Below are 16,440 nucleotides of genomic sequence, written 5' to 3'. Positions count from 1 at the left end.
TACTAGATTTATGAATTTATTATACATATATTTACCATTTTTTTCATCATGTCATGATTTTTTAATTGCTCATCCATATGGATCAAAGATTCTAAGCTATTCATTGGGAAATTGTTCAAAAATGTAGTGTCTACACTACAAGTTGCAGTTTGAATATTTGAGCCAGGATTTTTTTTTATGAAATTTATAATTACATCTAATTTTTTGTCAATTCTAGTGAAATACATATTTGTTATACTTATGCTGGGTTGCATAAACGTTCATTAAACATTTAATGAACCAATAGCGCGCTATTGAATGAATAAATTATTTAATGGATCATTAAACGTTCATTAAACTTATTGGTTCCTTAAACGAGAGGTTGCCAGATCATTAAATTAGTGATCAGATTTCGGCTCACTAAATATTTAAGCAACGGTTTATATTGATAAAATAGACTTGTAAATTATAAGTCTATAGCCTATGTGTTTATCGCACAATTATATACCTATTTTCTCAAATTTCAGGACAGATTATATGCCTACGTTTTATATGCTCTACGAGTTATACTAGTTATTACAATTTGCATATTATATACCTACATATATTATCCATCTATAGTAATTTTTTAGTAGTATATAATAATAAATCGTTTATCAATGTCAGTTAGTTCAGCAAGAAGTACATCGGATTCCGATGATGAATTTTTCTTGGATATGTTATTTTATCTACCAAGGCCAAGGATTTTCCGAGATAGAATAAATCCTCTCGAAGAGTTTGATGACCTCGATTTTAAATGCCGTTTTAGGTAGGTAAATGTTCAGATATTATTTTTAATAGACCACTTATGATTTGAATTTTATAAATTAATGGTACTATTATACAAATATTTTTTACGACTTATAAATAATTCAAAATTACTTAGTGAATGAATTTGCTTAGGTCCAAAAAATTTTAGTTCTATATAAAAAGTGAAGTACCTTGTCATTTTCTAGATAATATTCTTATCTTTAAATTTGATAATAGGTAAATTTACTATAATATTAAAGATAACGTTACAAATTATGTTTTGCCGAATGCAAATTTGTTATGATATAGGCATGTTAATAAAACAAAGACAACACATGTGTGGGTTTGTCGTCCTCTCAATAAATACAAAAATTAACAAGTAAAAAGCGGAGCTAACAATTTTTAGTATAACATAAGGGCCCCTTGATCAGATTGCAGACTGAGCCTATTGACGCCAAACATAAATACATTAGTGTATGTTTGGTTACGTCTAACATACATCAATGTTTGTTTATTACACTTATTATAAGAATAGGAAATCTCTACATTTATTATACATGCAATTACATCTATATAAACTAATACTATATTTTAATTAATAGGCTTTCAAAAGAAAGTTTTGGTGTTTTAATGCATCTTATTGTTGAATATGTTAAACATGGAACAAAAAGAAATGTTGCACTATCTCCAGAAGTACAAGTTTTAATAACTCTTCGTTATTATGCTACTGGAACATTTCAATTAAAACTTATATAATATATTAAATTACAATGTAATAAACATAAAAATTAAAGTTTCACTATAAAATAAATACATTAGGCGCAATTCCAATTTTATTCTTCGGGATGGAGGACTAGAGAAAATGTACAATATGTATATATGTATAATATATACTTGTCCTGGATTATTTCTTGGATTTGAGAGGGGGGTGAAGCTACGGCTAAGTTTAAGGTCTTAGCCTTACCCCCCTATTTGCGCCTTGGATAAATAAATTTTAAAGCAATAAATACAAATATATTAGTTATACAATTTTAATTTCAAGCAGTTATTGGTGATCATATCAGAGTTAATAAATCTACTGTATGTAGAACTATTAAAAGAGTTTCAACTGCTATTGCTCTTCTTTGCCTTCAGTTTATTAACATGTCTCAGAACGCACATGAAAAAAGTATAGTTTCCATAGGGTTTTATAAAATAAGAAATTTCCCACGTGTTATTGGTGCTATAGACTGCACTCATATACGAATACAGTCTCCTAATAGTGCTATTGGTGAACGGTTTCGTAATAGAAAAGGGTATTTTTCTTTCAATGTTCAGATTATATGCAATAGCAATATGGAAATTATGAATATTGTTTCTCGGTAAACATAAATTATTATACTGTACCAATAGACCAGATAGTATAATTAATAATTATATATTATAGATGGCCAGGATCTGTTCATGACAGTACAATTTTCGACAATTATTTAGTCAGAGCAAAGTTTGAAAACCATGAATATGGGAATAATGTTTTTATGATAGGGGATGGTGGTTATCCATGTCGAAATTATTTAATGACTCCACTATTAAACACGAGAACACCAGCAGAAGAAAATTATCAAGTAAATAAACAACTAAATCAATACTTATACTTACTAAAGAAAACTACTAATTACAAACGTACTGGGTGATTTCTTAAACTCCAATTTTCTCTTTAATAAAATATTTATTCAAATTTTGAACATTGTTGCTATTCAAACCATAAATGTTACAATTACAAGGTCAATAGGCCACTTGTATATGTTAGGTACTTGTAAAGCCAACTTTTAGTATTAGGTAGGCACTACATTATAATATTACTTATGTGTACGTCATGTGTTAGTAAAATGTAACTTATTAGTTATTACTAAAAGCAAGGTAGTAAAAAGGGGTTCCTATTTGAAAAATATAAGTTTGTGTTATTCTTAATTGGTACAAACAATTTCAAGTAATATGGTATTCAAATGTATTTAAATATGTTTAAATTCCAACAATTTTAATTTGAATAAATGCAAAAATTAAGTATACAAATAGGATGATGCAAGTAAAATTGTATTTTATATTTATACAGAGAACATATTAGTACAAGAAATGTTGTTGAAAGGGTCTTTGGAGTTTAGAAAAGAAGATTTCCTGTTTTAGTTGTTGGAATACGCACCAAACTAAGTACATATATGAAGACTATTGTTGCCACCGCTGTATTATATAATATCTTATTACAACAGCGAGATGAAATGCCACATAATGAAGAGCCAATTAGACCGGAGTTCTTACATGAATTGAACGCAAATCCTATAAGACAAACTGGAAATTTAGTCAGATCACAATTAATTAATTCAGTTTTTTCTTAATTGAAAAAAATATTTAAAAAAAAATATTTTACAATTTATTTAGCACAATTAATTAAATAAAAAATAAATATGTAAGTAATAATGTTAATAAGAAAGAAAAGTGTATTATACATATAGAATACAATTTTAAGATTTGATTTAATTTTAAGTTTTAACAAATGTAAGAATAAAGAATATTAAAAACTATATTTAATCGATTAATAATTAGTAGTGAAGTCCATACATTTATAATGTCTATAATAAAGTCTAAAATAGTTAAGCTAAAAATAATAATAATAATAGCTAGGGATAGTTATTCTATTTCCCACATTTTTTTTTTATGTTTTAATTCTAGTAATAAAATGTCTTCTTTTATTTTATTTTGACGAACATCACTTTCCATCTTTTCTGGCTCATATTTAAATCTTTTTACCATAAGGTTGTGTTCTAATTGGCAAGTTTCAAATTCTGTTTTTGCTTTAAGAAGCTTAATTTTATGCATTTCGTCCTCAAATTTCGACGTTTTCTCTGTTTTTTTCTAGTCGTTTATCATTTAGAACAGCAAGGCCTTCATAAATTTTCTTATTGCCTGTATTACTTGTTTGTTTGTTATCGAATGATAAGGTTGATGAGGATTCTGCATGCCTAATGTGTTGAGGAGTGTTAGAAGGTAAGGAAGTGGAAGTGGAACTGGAAGTTTTAGGTGTGGATCCGTGCAAAATACTCAGTTTTGAATTGTTTTGATCCAAATCAGCTGTTAGCAAGATTGAAAAAGATAGGAAGGAATTATTTTAAATAAAGAAAGGACTAATCATAGACGTGCCCACAGGTAGAATTTAATTGCCTACTATTTGAATAATATGTATATATATACTTGTATGTGAATAAGTACAATGAAATTTGCTATTGTATATTTTATAGAAAAGGACCATATTTTGTTTTTCCATAGATTCTTTTTTTTTTTTAGTGAGATCATTTATAACACTGTCAAGGTCATAGAATATTGAACATTTTTCAACTGAAAAAATTTGTCTAAGCAAGTCTATGAATCTATTGTAAGACACTCCAGTAATTATACTTGTATTACACAATAATATAGGTATGAAATAAATAGGAACACTAATTATGAAAGGATGCTAGGAATTTTGAATAGCTATTAATAAAATATTAAGAGGACATACCCATTATGTTATCCCCGTCTTACAGACATACAACATAGAAAATTTTCATTTACTAGTTTCGATAGCAGTTTTGATATTAGAGAGAATTGATCTATCATCATACTTTTTGGTAAGAACATAATATGTGTTTTCTAGTAGGTTTTATTACAATATTTTAATTCTTATACAATTTATAGTCATTTTTAAATAGTAATATTTTATAAATTCATAAGTCATAACCAAGCCCGGATTAAGACCTTCAGGTACCCAGTGGCCAATATATGGTGGTGTGCCCCCACAAATGAAAACAACTCTTTAAAAATAATAAAAATGTATTAATTTGTGCCCGAGGGACGTGGTTTCTCTTTAACCAGATTTGCTATTAATGCACCTAAAAATTAAAATAAAACTAACAATACACTATCAAAACTGTTGAACAAAAATTTGTTATTTTGTATGTGTGTAGGATGCAGACAACACATGCGGGTATGACGTCCTCTTAATTGATAAAGAAGAAAATGGAATTAATAAACAAATTATTAAATTAAAATATAGTATAAATTGATAAATATTTAAATGAAATGTAATAAACTATTGAAACATACCTGTCTTCTACCATATTATGTTCATATCTTGTTCATATCAGTTGTGTCTGTGCAGTCGTACGTTGAGGTTGTGTTCTGATGTTCTACCTTTCTTATCTATAATTTTGTTTTTATCTTAGATACCTAGTACGCATTTTATTTAATACTTTATTAGTAAGTAACTTACTCCCTACATAATAATGTCGGTATCAATTAGTAAAAATTGCAGTAAATGCGATATAATGTTTGCTGAATTTGATCCTCAAGTTAATTGCGATGGTTGCAATGCTGTTGTTCACAATAAGTGTTCGGGCCTTACGGCAAGTGAGCTCAAATGCTTAACACTCAAAAACAGGAATTTAAAATATTTCTGTGACGCTTGCAATAATGGTCTACGTGAAATTCCAGAACTGAAGCTGTTGATAAACCGTCTTTTAGCCGAGGTTAGTGAACTTAAAAAATCGTCAGGCAAAAATCCATCTCGTACGGAGGAGTTCATAATAAATGAAATCAACGAACGTAATATAAGGGCTTCTAATTTAATATTGTATAATGTTCCGGAATCTACTTCAAGTGTTATCGCTGATAAAATTACGCACGACTTTAATCAGGTTAATGACGTTATCAACTCTATTATGAGCAGCGATAACGTGGTCAAGCCTATTAAATTAATACGTCTGGGTAAATTCAGACAAAACTATTCTCGCCCAATTAAAGCCGTATTTGGTTCTCCTGCTGAGGTATTTGATATTTTAAAATCAAAGAAAAAATTATCAACTCTACAACCGCCTTCCAAAAATTGGTATCAGCTCCGATCGTACTATACAACAGAGAAATTACATGAAATCGTTACGTGAAGAACTTGAATCTCGTAAATCAAAAGGCGAACCTGAATTGATTATTAAATATCTTAAAGGTATTCCGACTATAATTTCAAAGTTTAATCATTCTAATAACAATTCAGTAGATTTTTTATCTTAAATATTTTCTACCAAAATGTCCGAGGCCTTTTAACGAAATTACCTTTCTTACGCATGTAACGTGCCACGTACAATCAGTTGAATGATGTCGATTTGGAAAGGTTTTGTGAAATAATTGAACTCTCGAAATTATTCTAAGTGTTTTTTATTTAAAATTATTCTAAGTCCAATTAATTAATTTAATAAAACTTGTGAAAAATATTCTAAGTCCAGGAGACATAAAATATTAAACTGGGTGACGTGAAGGTGCTTGCGCTAACTCTGGTGGATCACGTCTGAATTGTGCCTAATCTGGGCCCCCTTATTAATCGTCCAGGGACTCCCGCGGTACCTTCAGATCCCTGATGGTCATCTGCACCTGCATCCGCTTCTGCCCACGCTTTGCGTCATCCGGCCGATAGCGTGCGTCAATTATATGACTATAATATTCTATCGGGTGAGTGATTCCGCAACTAATATACTCTACCGGGTGGCAATTGCGTATCCATAATATGTCACCGGATAGTAGTTATATATTATTATCTCCCAGCGGATAAGAAGCACTCGGGCGATGATACTTTTGATTGTTTCCTACTTTTGTTTATTAGATCCGGTCCTAGTCAACCACACCCAATCATTGCTTGCCTGGTTGCTCACCCTAACATAACTATAAGGATATCCTTTATGCCCCCATGGTTAGAGTATTGTTGGCTATGGTAATTTATATATTACATTTAATATGAGTATCAGAGCACGTTGCACCTCCCCACGAAAAAAAAGGTTTATGTCTCAAAGACAGAAATCTTTCAAAGTTCAGTACAAAATAGTTAAGTTACAAATTATTACAATGTTATAGTGTTTACAATATCGATTACAAGTCATTGATATAAGACATACATTACAATTCTCTGTATGCTTTTACATTTAAAGTATTTTCGTTATATAATATGAATATATGATGTATATGTTGTATATATAGTTTTGATTAAATATGGATTGATTACACTTACAAATGGTTAATAGTTTGATTAAATATTTTGATTATATATAATTAATGATTATATGGTTAGATTAAATATTTGGTTATACAATTCTATGTTTTAAATATGTTGGTTAGTTTTCTTATAATTTATAATTGTGATTACAATAAAATATAGTGTTAGTAAATAGTACAATATAGTGATTATAATTGATTTGATAATTCCAATAAAATATGTGGTTAGTATAATGTGTTGATTACAATAGTTTCTTATATGGTAAATTAATTAATACAAATAATATTTTTTTTTACTTATTATAATATTTTAGTAGTACAAAATCTATAAAGTTCCCCACAATTCAAATTTATTTCCATATCCCAATAGTAACTTATTCGTACAGTATGTTTTCTTAAATCTAAGTGTATATATATATTTATTATCATTCCAGTTTGTATGTTTTTTTTTATTTTATTTACTCAATCAAGATTCGCTGCCCATGGAATGACATACTAATCATTTGAAGTACGTCGTCCACATTGACAACAACCCTAATTGATTAATACGTTTACTTGATCACTCTTTACTCATTGGGGATGCCATAGAATCCACCCCATCGATCATATGTCAAATGTTATGTCGACAGGTGTTTCGTACAGCCCCAACCACTTCGTTTTACCTGATCAATTCATTCTAGACATACATTTATCTACTGTAATTCAATGTATCTCGTGGATTCTGTATTATTTCGAGGTAATAGTTTAATTCATAACAGTATGGTTCACCAAATTCTCTGTCTAACGCCATATCATACAAAAATCTTTTGGCTGCCTCAATCATTTCCAATATAGTTTCATCCTCGTAAGGTACGAGTATATTTTCATTAGCGGTAACTATATGAAAATCAAAACAAGCTGTGTAATTATGCCATTCTCCCTGTGTTGGATTAATATGAAATTGCGTTTCTATGTTAACGATATTGCCGAAGCTAATTGCTCCATTCTATCCATTATTGGTTATTATTTATTTCGTAGAGTTGATTTGTAATTTATAGAATTATGAATTTCTGAAAAAGAAATTTTACGTTCGTATTTCGATTATTAATGTAACCGTTGTTTTTGTTTTATTACTACTTTTATTGTTATTGTTTATATATTTTTTTTTTAGAAATGTTTTATTAGATTTTCATATCGCTGTTTCCGTATCACATAATCAAATATACATTTAGTATACTTGACATCCATTCTCGGATCATGCGCATACGTAGTATGGTGTTTCTTTTTACATATTATATCATGGGTCTCTACTAAATTAAGTAGCCTTCCTGTTTTATTATATGTACCGATATCTATTCGAAAATTATTTCTTTATTGCCTAATTTTTCAAACTGAATATAGAAATTTTTATTAAAATACTTATCGTAGCACGTTATGTTTAACATAGGATAATGGTCTAAATCTAATCTTTTTAAAATATTTTTGTCCGAATGTCCGTTCCATACTACTATCACATTCTCTTATTACCTCTACGTATATAACTGTCAATATATCCTCGTGTTAATTATTTTTCGTCGAATTCAAACTCTGCTTCATTTGGTCCAGACAAGCATCTCTCAGATCAGTTTTTACTCTGAACACTCTTTTTATCTCTCTTATTGCCACCTGAAGCTCCGTCTCACCCATAGGTCGAGCTTCTTCGTTAAGTGGTAGCAAAAGAGGTCGTCCCTCCAGTTTCCTAATCTTAAAACGGTCTAAGCTATTGGATATAGCTCCGGAGATGACAACCATGCTTGTCTTGTTCACCATTGAGAACTCGAAGTCCATAATTATGAATTTATGTGTCTCTTTTCTGTATAATTAAACATTTTGTATTAGTGATTGTATTTTCATATTTATTTTTTTTATACATTTAATACATACTTATACTTTTATGTGATTGTTAATAACTTATATTATTATTTACTTTTAAGTTATATTATATTATTAATATTATTTCTTATATCTAAATATCTATATATTTAATTTATACATTTTATTGTTCTTTTAGTAAGGGTGGCATATTACTTAGGGCTAGCCTATCTGGTGTGTCACCTAGTAGCTTTTCCTTAACCCCATTCCCTTTTGCCGATGACGTCATATGTATGACTTCTCTTTCTCTATTCGATATGTCGTTATCCGTAGTTCTTGCTCGATGGCCTATGGCCCTCATAGTGGTCAGTTTGCATTTATAACTTATGTATATGAATGCCAAAAGAAACATGGAGAATACTAACAATGCTATAATTGCATACATCATTAATGAGTGGTTATTACTTTGTACTTCCACTCCGGACTGTCTGAGTATTTCCTCGTCTATCATTCTTTCTACATCGTCTAGTGAGTGGGCCATTTCGTGTATGTTATCGAGTTTGCGTGCGTCGAACTTATGTCTATACTTTTCTATTTTAATGCCCTTGACACTGTTATTGATCTTATACGATATACTCCCTACTCCGATTTTAGGTATGAAATTTGTGAAATACTTTGTTTTGATCTCCCTTGTCGGATTTAGCACTACGTGTTCTGCATAAGCTCTACATTCCTGATTTAATTTAATTATCCCTTGATTTTTAATTTTTTCAATATATGGTTCTTGTATTCCCTGACACGTAATTGTTAATGTATCTTTTTTTGTTGTGTATATCCATGTGTTGGCATACTTAAGTTTGTGGTATATATTTTTAGAAATAATGATTACTCCTGATTCACAATTTTGTGGTAACTGGTCTGGATTTTTAAATAATGAAACTTCACACGGTTGTTCTTTTGATTCGTGTTGTATTGGTTGGAATTCCGGGCAAATAGTAAAAGTTTCTGTCTCGGTACAGTGTAATAATTCTGTTTCAGTAAACGTTGTAAATTGTCTACGATTTTTAGTTATTCCTACATATTGGTATTCTGGTTTCAATACAATACTATGTGATTTGTTATCCGGTCGATCAATGTCTACAGGATGTGGTATGGGTATGATTTTAAATAAAGTTAATTGAGTTTCCGTTATCAACGGTATTTTAATCAGAAATACTATTTGATCACCACTATAAAATACTGCAATTTTAGTTATTTTTGTAAATTCGTGTATTTCGCTTGGCAATGTTCCCATTGGTAAATTCAAGTTAAGTGGTAGGTTTAGTTTTACTTCTACTAGTTGTGCTGCAAGTTCTCGCGGTGTTACTAAGCTTGGGTGTAAAACACCTGTCCTAGCCGCGGTTATTATGGCACTTAAAGTTTGGGTTTCGTAAGAGTATTGTGTCATTAATGCTGTAAATATACTAAAAATTCTATTTGACAGTAACAGGGTTTCTAAAGTATACGTATTGTTTATTAAAGCTTTTATGTTTGTTTCTAAACTTAGTTGCTTTTGTCTTAACTCGTCATATAACTGGTTTAGTTTAGTTGAAGCACTGTTTATTCCTACTATTGAAGATTTGACTACAGTGGTCTGGTCTTTTATAACATGTATCATACGTTCATTGGTACCTTCGACTTTGTCTATGTGTCGTAAAGTTTCCTCCGCACATTCCTCATCATCACAACTCCGAATAAGGTTTTCATTGCCGAACCTATCATATTTACTAACCTCTTTTCACTCTAGCACTACGTATGGTGGTGTGTTCCCCTGGTGACAAATATCTACCAATAGATTCATACATTTGTTTCCGTTGGACGGATATTTCATTAAAAGTTGTTTTTAATACATTATCGTATTTTGAGCACATCTCCCGATCGGTCATATTTCCCTTACAATGCTCGTCCATATTTCTTATTTCTAATTCTAATTGATAATGTCTTAAATCATAATCGCTTAACGGTATATAAGTTACGAGCTCCCAATGAGCTCCTATTATTCTGATTTCACCTTGGTTTTCATAAAATATACTTGTTTCATTTTTAAATTCTTCTATGGTGTATGGCGACTGTCCTTGCACCATCATTATACACAAAAACCTATATAATAATATGCTAATTAGACATATATTTACCTTAATTAATTTATAGGCCATGTTACGTTATTATTATTTTATTACTCAAATATAATTTATCTTATTAATTCTAACTAAATACTACTAGCAATTAATTTTCATTTATTTTGTTAAAAATTTCCTCCGACGTTGTCCTCAGAATTTCTCTTCTCATGATCCAGCACATAGGTCTTGTATAGGGCTCATCACTTTGTATGATTCTCAAGAGGTCTGATCTCAAAGTTGCAATAGATTGCTCTATTACGTGAGGACTTAACGGGTAAGGCAAAAGTGCTGCCGCAGAGTGCACATGGTGGTCAAAGCAGGCGGGGATTTCCCTGTCCCCCACTAAGAAGCAGTGTTTTTGGCGTTTTATTTTTCTACCCAATTTTTAAGAAATCCGATTTTTAATTCCCATCTGCTAGCAAAAAAGCTCACGCTTTCCAACAAGTTCATGGTAGGCAACCACATGTGCGGCCTTCCATACGTTATCGGTGTCAAATGTATCCTTCGGTTTCCTTCACATCGGAAGTTGTCCAAAATACATTGGCAGAGTACCGATTCCTCTGACAGCGTTTCATGTGGTTCATGCCAATCCCAGCAGATTTCGTTATGTGCACATATGTGCGAGTACACAGGGTTTCTTTCAAACTCCATGCACCCCAGATACGTGTACAACTGCATTTCCCCCAACATTTCATCTCCCTTATTTAACCGGAGAGTCACCAGACGTCCTCCTGCTGTTTCTTTTATTTCCAACCCGAATTCAGGAACTACGTCTAATTGTGCATTTTCCACCAATGGCACTATGCGCCTATGCCCTTCCGTTGTCAGATATATTACTTCAATTTGTCGGCTCCTATAATATAGTTTAACTCTTATAGTACGTTTTGGTTATTAGTGTAAAATTTGAAACTAACTACATTTGTATCTTAATACTAAAATAAATCTAATTTACTATCTTTATTCATGTTTTTTTTTTTCTTTTTTTTTATTTTCTTATATATTTTTTTCTTATATACTAGTCTCCCTCATCGTGTTTAACTCTGTTCCTTGTTCGTGTATTAGGTTTACTACATATCTGTATCTGTATCTGTTCACACATTTAAAATTATGGTGTATACTAATAATTAGTAGTACAATGGTCATCATTAGAATGCTTACTCCTACACATATTATAAAATTATAATAATGTATTTTAAATTTAGGATTTTCTAGTTTGTTTACGATTTGTGTGCTGGTGTTATTAATAATTATTTTACTAGTTATATTTGTTCTATCCTCTCTATTCCTTCTGTGGTATCTGACGTGATATCGCCATAGTCAAACTCATTTACTACATTTGTGGAGTCTATCGTTGTTAAGTTTGCTGTAATCATTTGCGATATTATTTCGTAATGGGTATTATTGTATTTTTGTTATACTCGAAATTATTCAGTGTAGTTAAATTATAGTCATGCCCACTTGTCATGATAGGTTTTATTGTAGTTGAAATTGTCTGCAATGTTGGATTAGTTATGTTGGTTTTATGTAGTAACTTTGAATGTATTACACTTAGGTGTCTAACATTTTTCGGAAATAATATGAATTTTTCATTGTCTAATCCTATTGTTTTCAATGTTAATTCACACGTTTTTTCGATAGTAAGTTTTGTTAAAGTGTTATTTAATACAATAGTCGTAGGTTTTATGGAGAATATACACCCTAGGTTCATATGTACCCGTGTGTTGTTCTTATCATTCAAAGCTAAAGTTATACGTTCCGTTGTTCCCCAAGTCGTTCGTTGAAGTTCAACACGACTATTGTTTACTTCATATAAAAACTATTGTTTCTTCTGTTATGGCTCGTTACTCCCTTTACCGTCATAATGATTAACCTATAATTTCATTACTTATTACTATATTTATTTTATTATTCTATTACTTATTACACATTTATGCTCTATATCTATACTTAATATTATTATTTTTTTTTATTATATATTATTTTTTTTATATCTATTTCTGTTCATACATTTTCAACAGTTGGTCCATTCTGTCGCTTCTTTTACGACTTACCATCACCCTTCGTTTCATTTCTTTTCTATATTTTTTCCTGTCGTGCTCTAACATTTCGTCAGCCCGCCCTACTCTACGTAAAGTTTTTTACTATACAAAATTGTTCTCTCAAGTCGTTTTTTTCATAAACATCATGTATATAAACCGTAATGTTTTTCGTAAATCGCTCTCTAATTCCGATTGTGAATATGGTTCGCTCAATTTCTTATTAGCATTTTCCATATGCATTTTAAACAACTAGGTGCTTCGTCCCTTCTTAAGAAAGTAGTAACGTTATGTTTTTTCCCGTTTGATCATGTCGTATAGATAATTTATGAATTTGGTTTTCTTTTCCCTAAAAATAAATACTTAATCTTAAACTACACTCTAAGTCTTATTTACCTTATTTATTTAATACTTATTTAATTATATTTAATTTCTACCTAAACTTTCGTATCGGATTTCTAATCATCCTTGTCTAGTTTGTCTTTTTCGTAATATTTTTTTACATCATTTTTATGTACAGTCACCTTCCTTCTACCTCTCTGTATTACTACATTTTCGGTATCCAAAACCTCTAAAATTTCAAAAGGTCCTTTCCATAACGGACTTAATTTGTTTTTCTCTGGGTTTTGTCTTTCAATAATACCAAATCTTTCACATCTAAGTCTTCGCTAAATTCCTTTTTATCATACTGTTTTTTAGATTTTATCTTCTTATTAATTAATCTTTCTCTCTGGCAATTTTATGTGACTCCTGCATTTTTTGTTTTAAATCGAATATATAATCATCGTAATATACCTAGGTTCAGGGCTACATTTTAACTTGACTGGTATGTCCAATTCTTTTCCATATAATAACGCGTAAGGTTGGTAATTAGTCGAACTATGTTCCGTTGAATTATATACGAATAATGCATATGGCAATAGTTGATCCCAATTATTTAAATCTTTGTCTACATAGTGTCTCAAATATTCGGCTAAAGTTCTATGTGATCTTTCTAAGCTAACCGTTAGTTTGCGGATGATAAGGACTCGTATTTATTTTATTAATCTTTAGTAATTTACACACTTCTGTGAAAATCTTACTAAGAAAGTCTGTACCTTGATCAGTTAATATAGTTTCAGGTATACCGTGCACACATACGAAATTTACTACAAACGCCTGGGCGATAGTGTTTGCCGTATGATCTGGTACGGAACACCTAATGAATATTTCGTTAGATCGTCCTGCATAGTCAATATAATGTGTTGCCTATTGCAGTAGGTATTAGAGGTCCTACTATATCCATAAATATTTTTTCAAACGGTCTAGAACTTGTCGTAGTTATAATCATCGGACTACGGTGATGCCTATTAGTTGTTTTATTCGTTTGACACGACGGACAGTTTTTTATATATTCCCTTACTTTTTGTTTTAACCCTGGCCAGTTGAATTGTCGTTTAATTTTTTTAACCGTTCTATTTAATCCAGCATGACCCCCTAGTAATGAGTCATGAAATTGCTTGAAAATAATTAATTTTTCCTCATTAGTGTACTCTAATTTAGTACAGATTATTATTTCTATATCTGTATTTCGAAATATATACCTAATCATTGATCTTGTTTTTGTCCAGTCCAACCCGTCTTTCTTTCCTAACTGGTTCATGGCTAACTTATTCAAGGAATTTTTAATGCAAAAGTACTTTAAATTTAATAATGCAAAATGCATATTTTCACTTGTGGTTAATTGTTTTTCTTTACTTTTAGTTATCAAAAATATTATGTATCTTTCTTCGTAATTAAAATATACTACGTCGCCTATTTGTTTATTTGATTCTAGCATTTTATTCGTTCCAAATTTTCGTTTTAATTCGTAGTTTATTCCCGACTTAAAGTTATAATATTTTTCTATCTCTGATACAATATGATATTCTGCGGGTGATTCTAGTAATTCACCGTTCACCTCTTTCACATTACTATTCGTTATTATTGTTGTTTCCGATTTTTCTAGAAAGCTCGTATAACTTTCGTCCTTAATTTCTTTTATACTATACATTCTACTTAAAGCATCTACGTTCGAATTTTGTACTCCCGGTTTTATTTTTATTTCGTAATCGTATTCCTCAAGCTGTATGCGCCATCTCGCCAACTTTGATAACGGATCTTTTAAGTTAAATAACCAAGATAATGGTCTATGGTCAGTGAGTATTACGAATTTTCTACCGTAAAGATAGGGCCTAAATTGTTTAACCCCGTATACAATCGCTAAACATTCTAGTTCAGTAGTTGAGTAATTCATTTCACTTTTATTCAAAGTTCTAGATGCGTACGCTATTGGTAGGTCGCTACCTATCGTTCCTTGGGATAGTATAGCTCCTAGAGCCTTACCACTAGGGTTAGTTGAGTTGATGCTTCCATTCTTCTTGATTGCTGAGCCGTGGTGTTACTTGTTGATTCTTTCTCTTTCGGAGTCGCTGAAGTTGACGTTCTGCAGTTGTCTTCTTCAACAGTGATTCGTTGCCGAATGTGCCTCCGTGAATTCTTCGAAGTGGATATATTTTAAATTTTTTTTCGAAAAATTTTCGAAGTGGAAAAAAAAATATTTTTTCCCGAAAATTTTCTAAGTTCGAAAAAATTAAAATTGTTCGTCCAAAGAATTCTTATTTGAAAGAATCCTACCGACTGCGCCAAATTTTGTAACGTGCCACGTACAATCAGTTGAATGATGTCGATTTGGAAAGGTTTTGTGAAATAATTGAACTCTCGAAATTATTCTAAGTGTTTTTTATTTAAAATTATTCTAAGTCCAATTAATTATTTAATAAAACTTGTGAAAAATATTCTAAGTCCAGGAGACATAAAATATTAAACTGGGTGACGTGAGGTGCTTGCGCTAACTCTGGTGGATCACGTCTGAATTGTGCCTAATCTGGGCCCCCTTATATATCGTCCAGGGACTCCCGCGGTACCTTCAGATCCCTGATGGTCATCTGCACCTGCATCCGCTTCTGCCCACGCTTTGCGTCATCCGGCCGATAGCGTGCGTCAATTATATGACTATAATATTCTATCGGGTGAGTGATTCCGCAACTAATATACTCTACCGGGTGGCAATTACGTATCCATAATATGTCACCGGATAGTAGTTATATATTATTATCTCCCAGCGGATAAGAAGCACACGGGCGATGATACTTTTGATTGTTTCCTACTTTTGTTTATTAGATCCGGTCCTAGTCCAACCACACCCAATCATTGCTTGCCTGGTTGCTCACCCTAACATAACTATAAGGATATCCTTTATGTCCCCATGGTTTAGAGTATTGTTGGCTATGGTAATTTATATATTACATTTAATATAAGTATCAGAGCACGTTGCACGCACATCTTTATTTAATGTTAATTGTGATATGTTCTGTTTAAGTGAAACTTGGTTAAATAATGATATATTTGATGCGGAACTTGGTTTTTGTAATTATACTGTCTATAGAAATGATCGTGATTTGTCTTTAGGGAAAAAACGTGGAGGAGGAGTCTTAGTTGCCATTCATAATAGAATTAAGTGTGAACAGTTACGTGTTGCAATAGTTGTAGGCATAGAGCAAATTTTTTTAAAAATTAGG

At 31.0% G+C, this 16,440-nt stretch overlaps 1 long non-coding RNA gene across 1 annotated transcript; it reads left to right on the top strand.

Annotated features, from left to right (window-relative positions):
- The first annotated feature begins 5,904 nt into the window (after positions 1 to 5,904).
- Positions 5,905 to 15,896, top strand: LOC126554411 (uncharacterized). The gene is made up of 2 exons (XR_007606663.1): positions 5,905 to 6,089; positions 15,702 to 15,896. It is a non-coding gene; the product is annotated as an uncharacterized LOC126554411 (long non-coding RNA).
- Positions 15,897 to 16,440: the final 544 nt, after the last annotated feature.

Source organism: Aphis gossypii, unplaced genomic scaffold (genome assembly GCF_020184175.1).
Source record: "Aphis gossypii isolate Hap1 unplaced genomic scaffold, ASM2018417v2 Contig00485, whole genome shotgun sequence".
Classification (NCBI taxonomy): Eukaryota; Metazoa; Arthropoda; class Insecta; order Hemiptera; family Aphididae; genus Aphis; species Aphis gossypii.
Note: the sequence above shows the minus strand (reverse complement) of the source record. Positions and strands in the feature narration are given on the sequence as shown.